The 13886-nt window shown below is 43.8% G+C and overlaps 1 protein-coding gene and 1 long non-coding RNA gene across 11 annotated transcripts in view; one reads left to right on the top strand and one right to left on the bottom strand.

Annotated features, from left to right (window-relative positions):
* PARD3 (par-3 family cell polarity regulator) overlaps nt 1-13886 on the top strand; it is a 609688-nt gene that overhangs the window by 207093 nt on the left and 388709 nt on the right. The window lies entirely within an intron of this gene.
* LOC142487813 (uncharacterized) overlaps nt 2353-13886 on the bottom strand; it is a 76670-nt gene continuing 65136 nt past the window's right edge. Inside the window, exon 4 of the long non-coding RNA XR_012799317.1 lies at nt 2353-2619. This is a non-coding gene — a long non-coding RNA (uncharacterized LOC142487813). The remainder of the gene's footprint in view (nt 2620-13886) is intronic.

Here is a 13886-nt window from a genome sequence, read left to right as displayed (position 1 = left end):
TCAGAAGTCCCTAGAGACCCTTGTCGGAACTCCTCGCTGGTGAAGATGAGGAAGATGACAGAGTAGTCCTGCAGCAGAGGGGGGCTGGCGCACTCATCAGAGTTGAGCACTCGTTGCTAAGAGGCCTCTGGTCCTGCGTCATGATGCACATCTAAACCAACTTCCGGCCCAGCGGCACAAAGCGCGGGGAAGGGTGTTGGAGGAAAGGAGAACTCAGTCGTAAATTTAAAAAAAAGTCACGGTTGGCTTTGGGGAGCACAAGTTCAGAAACACTGCACTAGCGTAATTGGAATTTGGCCACTCGGGGATAGTTAGTAGAAGAAAATAATTTTGAAGTGACTGCTTTGTAGGGACTTGGACAGCATGACACGATGAACTTCCGTACAAGAGGAGCCAACACAATCTCAAGTCTTGGTAGACTCTTATTTGTACAAGCAATTTGCTGATTTTTCTTTTAGTTGCTACTAAAGAAAATTGAACATTGTCAGATTTGTTATTAAACAAGAATGATCACTCCCATCTAATACTGGGGGGGGGGGGGAGAATTATATATATACATATATAGCAAGATACAAACAGCGCAAAATCCAAACACTTAGTTAAATGCAGAGTAAATAACAACCACACCTGGCCAATCAGTCAACCGAGAGGTATTAACCCCTAAAATAACTAACCCTACTCAAATGCTGCCACTTAGGTCCACGGCTCCACACCTGCCACAATGGATTGTATAGAGAAGAAATGACCTAGGCGCAAATAAGCCGGGAAAGAGAAAAAGAGAAAAATATCATAGGGCAGTATATCTATACAATTCAGGGTTTAGGTGGTAAGATATACACTTACAATTAATTCAGCAAATAAAAGCTGAATTTAATCCCCAATGGGACTCATGAACTCTGCTTCTGGTGGTCTTTATTTTCTCTGTGTGCCTTCTATATTTCTGCTTCACAGGTTACAGACAGCTGTTTCGACCTTAATGGGTCTCATCAGTGTGGGGTTGATTAACTGGGTATGCAAAGAAGCTAAAGGATTGGCCAACCATAATACTGAGTTAAGTTATGGTGAGTAAAAAAAGTGACAAAAACCCTCCACAGCAAAGCAAATATGCAAATGTAAATACAACTGTATGCTCATCTGCATGTCTTAGGCAGGTCTGCAACCCCGCCTTTCCCCATTATCACCCAGCACACAGCACTTCCACTGCAGCAAGAGATTCTGGGAAATGACATGCAAATGAGCACACAGTGCCACTTTTTGCTTCAAAAACCATTTTTAACATGGTTCGTATATATACATACGACCTAGGCAGCAAGTGTGGAGCCGTGGACCTAAGTGGCAGCATTTTGTGTAGGGTTAGTTGATTGCAAGGGTTAATACCTCTTGTTTTGACTGATTTGGCCAGGTGTGGTTTTTAGTATTACTACATTAACAAAGTGTTAAGATTTGTGCTGATTGTATCTTGTTTTATATATATATATATATACACACACACACACACACACACACACACACACACACACACACACACACACACACACACACACACACACACACACACACACACACACACACACACAGTGGTCGACAAATCACCAAAAAATCTACTCGCCACACAAAAAAAATCTACTCGCCACCTAGTATCAAACGTGTGCTGCTTGGGCCAATAGGAGCTCGCCACAATGTTAAATCTACTCGCCCGAGGCGAGCAAATGTATAGGTTTGTCGAACACTGTATATATATATTTGATTTCCCCCCCCCCAAGTATTAGATGGGAGTGATCATTCTTATTTAATATATATTTATGCACACGCACTCACTCTCACGCACTCACTCTCACGCAATCACTCTCACACTCTCACGCACTCACTCTCACACTCTCTCGCACTCACTCTCACGCACTCACTCTCACACTCTCACACTCTCACACTCTCACACTCTCACACTCACACACTCACACACTCTCACACTCTCACACTCTCACACTCTCACTCTCACTCACACACACTCTCACTCACACACTCTCTCACTCACACACTCTCACTCACACACTCTCACTCACACACTCTCACACTCACACAGGTCCAAGGACCCAAACTAGCAAGGCTTTGAGGTCTTCAATTCCACTTGCTGCATTACAATGGAAAGCATGTGAATGATACTTAGAAAGTACTTATGCCTGAAAGTATTGAGTATAGGGTGAGTGAAACTTGGCAAGCTTGCACTAGCAGAATGAATCCTATTTTTCAAAAGTTTAAAGAAGGCAGAAAGGTCCATGATTGCACGTTTTGACTGAATAAACACAAACACACACAACAAATTTCGCTAATACTAATTAACATTGCTATGGGGTTTATTCCAAACGTATCTTGCATACAAGAGCCAAATCAATATTTACAGAGCATTAGAGCCTCAGAGAATTTGAAACCTTGTGATTAGAGTTCATCGCCGTTTTATCCGCTCTTCAAAGAAAGCCCAGACATCAAACGTAATTAGCCTTCATTCAGGAATCAGTGACATTGCGCTGGTCCCATGCGCACTTCTTCTCTGGGTTTAATAATTAAAGATCCTTTTCTTTGATATCTCCCTTAATTTCTTTTTCACTGTTCTCCTCTTGGAATCTAGGAAATGTGAGACGCAGAGAATAGTGATTCAAACTCCCCAAATCCCTCTTTTATAACCCACACATTTAAGGCTTTTACTGCATTAGTTAGTGTGCCACAGATTACCTTGCCATGAACTGAAACGGAGATGGAAAAGAAATGCTGAATTAGAATATGAAGTGGTTTGTCAGTAGACAACATTTACATTTTTTGACGCCGCTGTTTAAATGAACTTAAAATAAGTATTGTGTGTGTATATAGGACCTATTTACTTATTTATGTTTTTTTTTTTTTAATGTAGTGGAAAAATGCCTGTGTTTTTAAGCTATCAGGCTTTCACACAGCACTGTAGTATCACGGTGGTAAAACTAGGGTGATATTGATCAAGCTGCATGCTCTGACACCGAAGTGTGCTGGAATCCGATTTAAAGTTCCTGGGATTGGGTAATTATCCATTGAACTTTTCTTACTGTAGTTGTAAATTTCAATCCACAATACAGTGTCTCCAGGTTACTTGTTTGTAGGGTTTAGATACCTCTCGCGCAGTCTGACTGCTCGTGTGCCGGAGTCATCTGTATATTGTACATAGGCAAAAATAATTTTTCTATATTGAAAGCGCTATGCGTAAAATGGATGTTTACAATTAGAATGTCTTTTATGAATTTCAAAGCTTATGCCCAAAATGGTGTTTACACAATTTATTTAAAGATTTGCATACTGAAGGCATGAAAGAATTTGATACTTTTGTATGCTATTATGCTAAGGAGATTAGCTTTTTATTTGAATATAAGGAGAAAAGTAAACCATTTTTAGTTTATAATTTTTGTTTCTTTTTTGTATAATTCAAGGATCAGTTCAGGGTCTCTGAACTCCAGTACTCAAGCCCCCCCCTCCCACCCCCCCAACAGGCCAGGTTTTTAGGATATCCCTACTGCAGCACAGGTGGCTTAATCAGTTTGACAGAGCCACTGATTGCGCCACCTGTGCTGAAGCTGGGATATCCTGAAAACCTGACCTGTTTGGGGGGGGGGGGGGGTCGAGGGCTTGAGTTGAGAGCCCCTGCAGTAGTTGCTTTGTTACCATGACACTGGTACTGTAGATATTCCAGTCACTCATAATTAAGACAAACAGCCACAACATCTGCGTGTGTGGTTTGGAAAATTGAAATAACTTTTAGGAGTGAAATTGAAGTCATCATAAACCTTAAACTAGCTATTGACAGGTCTGCTGGTTTTAGACTATACGCTCATGTTGCTAGTATGTTTTGTATGCACATACTGTAGTTGGGTAACATTGACAGTGAAGCCACTATTTAAATTGACACCACAAGCCTTTGTGCATTTTTGATTGGCAATAAAAACAGATATTGCCACTTTGCTTAAGTGGTCACATACCAGGCTTTCTCCTTTACAAACCTAATCTAATAAATGTGATCTTAGGTTGAGAGCCAAGACAATGGCTGAAATACCTGGTTACTTCATTATGTTGCTTAGTGATACCGGCCTGGACCATATAGATGTCATCCAATCATTTGGGATCCCTGAGGGATTTGACGGTAAATGTCAGATGTTTCTTAGGCTTTTTGTGGTTATTATATTATCTGTCATGTCAGGATTATGGTTTGAGAATATAAATTTCCACATTTGACACGTTCTCTCCCCCCCACCCCCATCCGTTGTTTTTAGTGTTGAAGCGGGATGCCTTCGTATATAGTATAAAGCACTCACACACACACACCTTTATCTTGTATAACATTGCAGTTTGGAGATAAATAATTATATAGACAGACAATGGATGCCCATAAAATGCCAAGCCAGGTGTGGGAAACTCCATTCCTCAAGGGCGACCAACATGTCGAGTTTAGAGGATATACCTGCTTCCACACAGGTGTTGAGCCACCTGTGCTGAAGCAGGGGTAGCCTTAAAATCTGACCTGTTGGTAGCCGTGACTGCAGTTGCCCACCCCTGTGCTATGCCTACAAACTACTAATGTTGTATAAAACTTAAGCTATTCTTATCTCTTCTGAGATGTTGGATTCAGTGCTTAAAATAGTCAGAATTTGTTATAATTGGTAATTATAGCATCATTTCCTATCTAGTTCCATTGAAATAAAATGTATGTTTAAAAGTAATTAATACAGGAAAACCCCCTTAATCATGCACTTGTCCCCGTGCTACCTCCATACTCCTAAGGCCGCGTACATGGTGTGTTTGCATAGCGCACGCTCGCCTGTATCAGGAGAGATTTCTGTCCTGTAGGCAGAGGCGTGTCGGGGGGGAGGGGTACCGTGGCTGTGACGTCACGGAGCTGGTTCGCCCACTCACGTGACCCGGCCGTCGCACAGCAGAGACAAACAAGTTCCTTTCCACGCATCGGGCGCTCACGTGCACGCACACTATGCACGTGCGCATTGGCCTCCATTGGTTAGAATTCGGTGCGAGCAACGTGGGAACCACTATGGACACAGCCTAAAGCACACCTCAAATACAATCCTCTCTTCCCTGATTTGCTCGGACTACCTCACACATCCCTATCTCATGCAATGAATGCTTTTTCCATTGTGCACATGGCTCCCTGCCTCATTATCCTGACTCTCCTACTGTGCAATACAGAATGAGAGCAGAATGTGCTGCATCCTAAATTCCTTCATCAGCAAAGACCCGGGATTTAAGAGATAGAAAAGACCCCTATTTCTCTCACTGTTCTCACTCCCCTTGCTCGCCGTCCCCGCTCGCCCGCCACCCCCCCCTTTTTGCTTGCTCGCCCACCGCCCCCCCTTTCGCTTGCTCGCCCGCCGCCCCCCCCCCCCTTTCGCTTGCTTGCCCACCGCCCCCCCCTTTTGCTTGCCCGCCGCCCCCCCTTTCGCTTGCCCGCCGCCCCCCCTTTCGCTTGCCCGCTGCCCCCCCTTTCGTTTGCCCGCTGCCCCCCCTTTCGTTTGCCCGCTGCCCCCCCTTTCGTTTGCCCGCTGCCCCCCATTTCACTCGCCCGCCGCCACCCCTTTTGCTCGCCCGCCCCCCTTTCGCTTGCCCGCCTCCCCCTTTCGCTTGCCCGCCCCCCCTTTCGCTTGCCCGCCCCCCCTTTCGCTTGCCCGCCCCCCCTTTCGCTTGCCCGCCGCCCCCCTTTCTCTTGCCCGCCGCCCCCCCTTTCCTTTGCCCGCCGCCCCCATTTCACTCGCCCGCCGTCCCCCCTTTTGCTCGCCCGCCCCCCTTTCGCTTGCCCGCCTCCCCTTTCGCTTGCCCACCTCCCCTTTCGCTTGCCCGCCCCCCCTTTCGCTTGCCCGCCCCCCCTTTTTGCTTGCCCGCCCCCCCTTTTTGCTTGCCCGCCCCCCCCTTTTGCTTGCCCGCCCCCCCTTTTCGCTTGCTCGTCCCCCCCCCCTTTCGCTCGCCCACCGACCCCCTTTTCTCGCTCACTTGGTTTCAATATATGCAGCCTTTTGATTACCTTTATTGAAAACTAATTACCTAAGCTGCCGATCGATTCAGTCTCCCATAATCAATAAGCAAAGATCCTGCTTCCCAGGGTTCACTACATGGCTTCTTATCAGTTTCAATCAATCCTTCAGTCAGTGCAACTCAGCAGCTACAATGTATTCTTACATTACTAAGGTAACATCATACCCGATGAAGGACCCAGAGAGGTTCGAAAGCTTGTACCATTTCAGCTACTTGTTGGTCCAATAAAATGTATACCCCCTGCTCCTTCTCTCTACTTTTGTTGCTTTAAAGCAACTTTATCTATTGTTACAGTTTGCAGATCAAACTGCTGAGACTATTGGCAACAAATGATTACAAACGGGAAAGTGTTACAAAGATCTTGCACTGTTGGGAGGTGGCTAAAGCCTGCTATAGAAATTCAAGGATGCTCATTATAATAAAACTCATTCAAATGGCATTAAGAGTTGAATAAAAAAAAAATATATATATACTTTAAGCATCTAATACTTATATATATATTTTTTTTCAAAAGGGGAGTGTGCCGAGCACGTGCATTTTAAGTGAAACTTCTTTGTCTTTTGTCGCAGAAATTGTATTTGTTATGGTGACGTTTTTAATTAAAAATCAAAACACCATTTCGGTGACACAACGCAAAGAAGTCTGACTTAGAACGCGCGTGCTCGGCACCCCCCACCCCCCTCTGTTTTAGCTATTTGCACTTCTATATTTATACGAACTGTGAATTCTGTGGGTGTGTGACTGGGTGTGTGTGACTGTACAGCATTGGGAAGGGTTGTGCTGGTAACCTTACTGTTGAGAAGGGAGGGGACCCACCTGTGCAGCTGAGACCCACCTGTGGGCCAGGCATAGGAAGGGGTCCAGCCGGTTGATAATAGAAGTTGCGCCCGACGTCTGTGGTTCTGCGCATGTGTGTGGTGCGGGGCTGTCGTGCTCGGCGCCGTTACTGCGCCTGCGGAGGGGAAAATGAATTTGGGCCTCTGTGCATACACGGCACGATTTACAACCTCCTCTTCTCCGGTGCAGGGGTTTGATCTTATTTGTTGCACTTATCATACTATAATTCACTGTACTGTATTGTCTCTCTTGTAAAGCAATAAGCTGTGGGCGCTATATAAATATATACATACATCAACCAAAATAGTTACATTATCATCCTGCTTAGTATTTACTGACATGTTCATAATGACATCCTGACAGTGATTTGCAATCTGTGATCCCTATCACATACTGTGTAATTTAATACAGACACATGCCGTATACATTGGATTTTCCCTGGTACGTACTTCATACTCGTGTCTTCTTGTCCTAACCTCTTGAACCCCAAGCCTCTCGTGTTCAACTCCGGAGACCCCCTGCTCCTTTTCTTTGTCTTTCTGTCTTCTTTTCCACATGTCAAGTTACACTAAAAGAGTTGTGCCAATATAACATTGGGGCCTATCTGTGTCTGTGCTAGCACCATATAAACCGTATAGAATTATCACAACATCGTGTACACATTTCTGTCAGTTTTAATCCTAAATCCAATATATTTTCATGGATTTAAATAATAGCGCTTACATGTCAGCAGAGTTGCCACAAATAAGTACATCCTTCACCCACCTAGTGCACCTCTCCCCACCTAGTGCACCTCTCCCCACCTAGTGCACCTCTCCCCACCTAGTGCACCTCTCCCCACTATACTTGTAGTAGTATTCTGTTGTCATTATTTGTTCTTTTTTCCCTATAAATTCTAAATGTCTTTATATTTCTTACAAAGCATGTTGAAGTCTACTTCTGGATTTATCCTACCCATCTCTTCTGGGACTTTGACAAAGTGGTGGGTTTATTGAACAGTGATGATGCACTTTGTTACACAGCCCCTCACCAATACTTATTCTGCTCTTTATTTTTTGGCAAATCATGGCTCTTAAAAACATTCCATGTCTCGCTGCACTGCACGTCTATGGCAGCTGCTATATTCAGTTAGGAGAGTATACTGTTGGCATGTTGTAACTACTTGGGAAAGAAAGAATCCCGTTGTTGCTGCACTAGAATGCACCCCGAGCAGTGTAACATACTAATATTTGTAAATAATAGAAAATATACATGTGGGTCTAATAGTAGAACAGTAGCAGTGTTGAATTCCTCCCAATGCTGGTTATGGAACTGATCTGCTGTACTGTGTTACACTTGGTGGACGCTTCAATTATAAGCGGGCACTAGTATTTTAAATACAGTAAATAAAATAGTTGCTAGTTTGGTAGTTGGCGCAGACCTGCGTTTTCATTGCATTGAACATGTATACTCGTATAGAGAAGGAGTAAGAGCGTTGTTGCTGCCCACTGTGCTGTCTGCTAAACGCTCTGACTTTGATCGCAATGCTTGCCTCTCCGATGGGCCGACACCCCTTGGAAGGTGACGTCTGACGTTCACCAATTATGGCTTCATCGGGAGCCCCATGCTCAATACTTGGGCGCGACCTGCGATTTCAACTACATAACTAGCTATTATTTTATTTACTGTATTTAAAATACTAGTGCCCGCTTATAATTAAAGCGTCCACCAAGTGTAACACAGTACAGCAGATCAGTTTCATAACCAGCATTGGGGGGAATTCAACACTGCTGCTGTTCCATATTACCGCACTAGCTGGAACTACACTGCTTGGGTTAAGACAATACAGTGCTGTGTATACTTCATGCAGCTTAACTGGTCTTAGGCCGCGCTTATAGTGCCGGCGACGCGACGTCGCCTGAAAACAAATGCATTGTCGACGCCGCGTGCGCTTATGGTAAGCGCAACGGCGGTGTGGCAACGCGATTTTTAGAAGCCGGGAATATTTGATTTTTCAGGGGCTGTCGCCTCGTGACAGACCTTGAACCAATCAATGCTCGGGTCGCCCACGACGCGGATGCAAAGTGAAATACAACTTTCTCTAGCAGCGACGGTGGCGTCGCGGCCACTATAGGCGCGGCCTTAGGCTGGGGCCAAGGTACCGCAGACCTTGCGCACGAACAGACTGCCTTAAGGCAGTGTTCGCGGCCATGCGGCGGGCAGGAGGGGGCGTGTGTTGCAAGTTCAGTTGAAACTGATTTCTTGGCGCGACAGGCCGGTCACGTGAGCTGTTCGCCCAATCAGAGAGAACCAGGTCCGTGACGCCATAGGCACGCCCCCCCTCCCCCCCCCCAAGGCCTGGCACGGCCGTTGACCGTGCCCAGGGAAAGCACCCGCTTTCCTACAGTCTACACACCCCTCCGCGCGGGCGAAGGCCCCATGGCCCGGGCCTTACATCTATTTAGATGAGGGCCAGGTTGATTCTACTGTTTGGTGTATATATTGAACATATAAAAAAACGACTACTTGGTTACATGTATTTACCTACAATGTTTAGCAACATATATAGAAGATTACAAATGGGATTCTGAATTTACTTCTATTGACTTACCCACTATGTATAATAATAAAGGGATATAGAAGATTAGTTGCATCATACAGTTCCCACGAAGCACGCACGCCTTACTTCAATTTTTAATTTATTTTACCGTTCTTGTCGTTACAACTACTAGACCCACATGTGTATTTTTTATTATTTACAAATATTAGTATGTTACACTGCTCAGGGTGCATTCTAGTGCAGCACAACGGGGTTCTTCCTTTCCCAGGTAAATCCGATGAACCTACTCCCGGCTAGCATCACCCTTACATTTGGGTGCACATATATCACCCACCTTTTGCCCTCTGCAGCGTAGTGCAGGGTCTGCACCTTACTCCTTGTGGGTCTATGTTATCTGGCATTTTGTAACCACTGATCTTTAAGAAAAACACACACACACACACACACACACACACACACACACACACACACACACACACACACACACACACACACACACACACACACACACACACACACACACCAATTGTAATGTTCACATCCGTGCTCTCTAATGTGTCTTCTGAAACAAGTTGGTTGTACACATAAAGCCTGATGCTGCCAGCATCAATTTTCAAGACACAAAATAGATAATGCAATGTTGAATACTTCCCTTCTGCAATTATTCTATTTAAACGGAAGAAAACCTCAAAACCACAGATCGAGAAAAGCATAAAAGAAATCTGATAAAAGAATCTGCTGCTTTTCGCTGAGACCTTTCTATCAATATACAACGGTTGTCGTACATTGAGTGAATCCATCTATCAGCGATTTGTGATTATTTTCGTGACATCCTCATAAAAGTATGTTTCCTGTCTTTGTGGATATCTCAGTCCATGAAGAATTGCAGTGGGCGTAGGTGAAGACGTGTAAATTACGAATCTATAAGCTGTGAACGGTCTGAAGTGATTTCCATTGCCCACCGCAAAAATTAATTTGCAAGATGGAATGGCTACTATTGAAGTAAAGTCTGCTCAACATATGGATATATATTTTAAATTATTATATATTGTCCCTGAGAAGCTCATCTGTTCTACTGAGTATTTCAGGGGGGCTGCAGCTCAGTCCTCGAATGCTACTAAAACACCAGATTTTCAAGATTTCTATAAAGAATGGTGTGCGCTCATTTGCATGTCATTTCCCAGAATCCCTTCCGGCAGTAGATGCAATGGATGCTGGGAGATAACGGGGAAAGGCAGGGTTGCAGACCTGTCAGAGACATGTGAATGCGCTCACAAGTGGTATTTGTATTTGCTGTAAAGAATGCAGAATTAACCAATGGGCTTAACCTTGATTGTTACAAAGACGACTTGCCTAGGTGTACATTACCTTAAAAACCTGGCCTGTTGCTTGCCCTTCAGAATTTGAGCGCCGCTGGAATATTTTTGTCTTCCTCCCCTTGGGTTTGTGTTTTCTATACTCTTCCCATTGTTGCAGCATTTTCACCTCACTGAGGTTCCTGCCCATCAGCATTTATCGCTAAGTTCTTATCTTATTTTCAGATTAAGTGCCACATGGTTCTTATCACTTTACATATAGTTTGGATACTGTTTTACAGACCCATGTTGCACTTGACAGATATTTTTTGAAAGCACAAAAGGCAGCTGCCTTAAATGTAATCCTAATAATGTAAATGTATGAAGCGCATCTGCTCTAGGTCAGGACAGTAGTAGTCTTTGTGAAACAAATATGAATATAAGTCACTTTGCTTTGTCACTTGTGCCTTTATTATATAGCAATTCTAGTCAGCCAATGTATTTTTTATCAGGTTATAGCAGAGGTGGGTAACTCCTGTCCTCAAGGGCCACCAACATGTCAGGTTTAAAGGCTATCCATGCTTCAGCACAGGACTGCACAGCATAGACTGATAGAGCCACCTGTGCTGAAGCAGATATCCTTATCAGTCTATGCTGTGCAGTCATATGCTGAAGCAGGGATAGCCTTTAAACCTGACCTGTTGGTGGCCCTTGATGACTGGATTTTTCCCACTCCTGGGTTATAGGGACTTTTTAATCCTTAAAATGTGTGTGTGTGTGTGTGTGTGTGTGTGTGTGTGTGTGTGTGTGTGTGTGTGTGTGTGTGTGTGTGTGTGTGTGTGTGTGTGTGTGTGTGTGTGTGTGTGTGTGTGTGTGTGTGTGTGTGTGTGTGTGTGTGTGGTGGATGAGCCTGCAGCATCTCTAGTTTAGTGAAGATAACTGTGCCGAAGTGGGAATTTTTCATCTTGCTTTTTGTTTTAAGTACAAAATAATAAGTTCAACTTCCATGTAGGAACTCTGGTGTATTTGACCCTGTGATTTCTTTTTATATATATATATATATATATATATTTTTTGCCCTAATAAACTTCAGAGCTCCCGAGGACTATTACCTATCCATTTTTCTGGGACACTGTTTATTTCATTCTGATTGATGACAGTTCGATCCTTGAAGAAGTAATAATCTCTTCTGGACCCTCTGCCTTATCCTCTGCCTACAGAGCCAATACCTGTCAACTTGAAAAATGAATTATTGCCTAAATATTACTCTGCTGTTTACTGTAGCAGTGCAAACTCTCAGCCAATGAAATAATACATTGGATGTGTCAAGCAGCAGATAGTAGGCTGCTGTGATCTGTCAATGTGACCACCTCTTTTTCATCTGGAGCTTTTCCTTTGACCTGTTTCTTCCAGTGACATGTTCCCAATGCCAATTTAAAATCTAATGGGACCCGTATTATAAAAAAACGGATCGGTGATTTATTTAAGAAATACCCTGTTGCGCACAACATTACATCTTCTTTATATTGACATTGGGGTATATCTAGACCCCTTCAGCGCTCTAAATCTTTACAACTTGTCGGCCATTCTTACTAGCCGACCGAGCAGCTAGATCACTAGCCCCATTTGGCACAATATACTGTATACTCAGGGATGCAATAGTTATGTAACGGTGATGTTCGTATCATCATTTTGATTTGATTAGTGTCTTTTCAGCGCTGTAAATATAGAAAGAACAAGAATTTGCACAAAAGGCACAACACATACTGCTTTTATTTGGGGAAAGAGAATATGTAAAAAGAATAACTGTTTGGAGCTGTTGAAATTGAACCAGGCTTTACAAATCAGCTGCATAAATGGAACAATATACAGTATCCACACGACCCTCGTTAACCTCTGCAATGTTGGCAGTGCCCGTTGAACATGACTTGGGCAGATGTTTTGTGCAGTCTCAGTAGTAATGTGGTGCGTTGTACATTTGTTCGTATACTGGGATTTGTGAACGTTGTCACAATTGGATTTTAGGGAAGAGGAGAATATAAGCACACAAAATAATGTTATAAACAACTTAACAGCACCATTGACTCCATTAAACAAATGTGATCGTACTTAAAGCAAACATTTGTCTGTTTTGACATCTGCAATGTGACACGTTTTGGTCGGTAGAAAAGGGGCTAAAACCTACCAATGTACCTGCTTGGCCCCATTGTCATATAATGATTAAACTGCAGGAACGTATTCCGGTAATAACATGCAAATGAACACAATGGGTCTATCATATCACTGGATACCTCACTGCCAGAGTGATCTATGCCCAGGCAGGTTAATGTCCGCTGCCATCAGAGCCATGGGTAGGCTGAATCCTTGTACAGTAGTATATCCTCTAGGTCTACAGCGTAACTCCGAGATAAAGGAAAGATAATAGGTGCATCATAGGATGATGCAATAAGGTGCATACTATCTATGGTCAGAAATAAATAGGTATATGTAGGAGATGTGTGCAGAGGTTTAAAAAAAGACGGCTTTTGAAAACAAATGTAGGCTTTTATTTCGCCTACAGCTTTAACAAAGTATTATCTTGTGAGAAGCACAAACGGGGTGAACAACGTAAACCAGGCCTAGCTCCTATAGGGAGCACTGACTATACATAGAATTTAATCCCCGTCTGTGTGTTGGAGGGTTAAACCTCTTTCAAACCATAACACAAGCTTAGTCTTGGTTAGGTTTTACCTTCGGGCCTCCTGCTTGGGACAGAGGATGCAGAGTACAGGTGCTGGATGGTCTCTTCTGCAGTCCAGGGTGGTAGCTTACTGGACTAGAGAAAGTTCCAACTCTGCCTGCTCTGTATAGCAGTTCATGGTATGTTTTTAGATCAGAGAGACCCTTGCAGTGAGTTACGGGTTTGTATACCCCTAATGAGGCACCTGAGGAGATTAATCAAGATAGGCTGCTTTGAAATTAACCTCTGCTGTACCGGCTATGTGAACAGAATTTCTCTGAATCATTGTGACGGGATCCACCCTGTAACAGTGTAATTGTTTTTTTTTCTTCCATTTTCCAAATAAATAGGGAGAAGGAGCGGCTCAGTGAGTAAAGTCACTGACTCTGGCACTGAGTTTGAAGCAGGGGAACCTGGTTCAATTCCCGGTGTCAGCTCCTTG

Source organism: Ascaphus truei, chromosome 2 (genome assembly GCF_040206685.1).
Source record: "Ascaphus truei isolate aAscTru1 chromosome 2, aAscTru1.hap1, whole genome shotgun sequence".
NCBI classification, from domain to species: Eukaryota; Metazoa; Chordata; class Amphibia; order Anura; family Ascaphidae; genus Ascaphus; species Ascaphus truei.
Note: the sequence above shows the minus strand (reverse complement) of the source record. Positions and strands in the feature narration are given on the sequence as shown.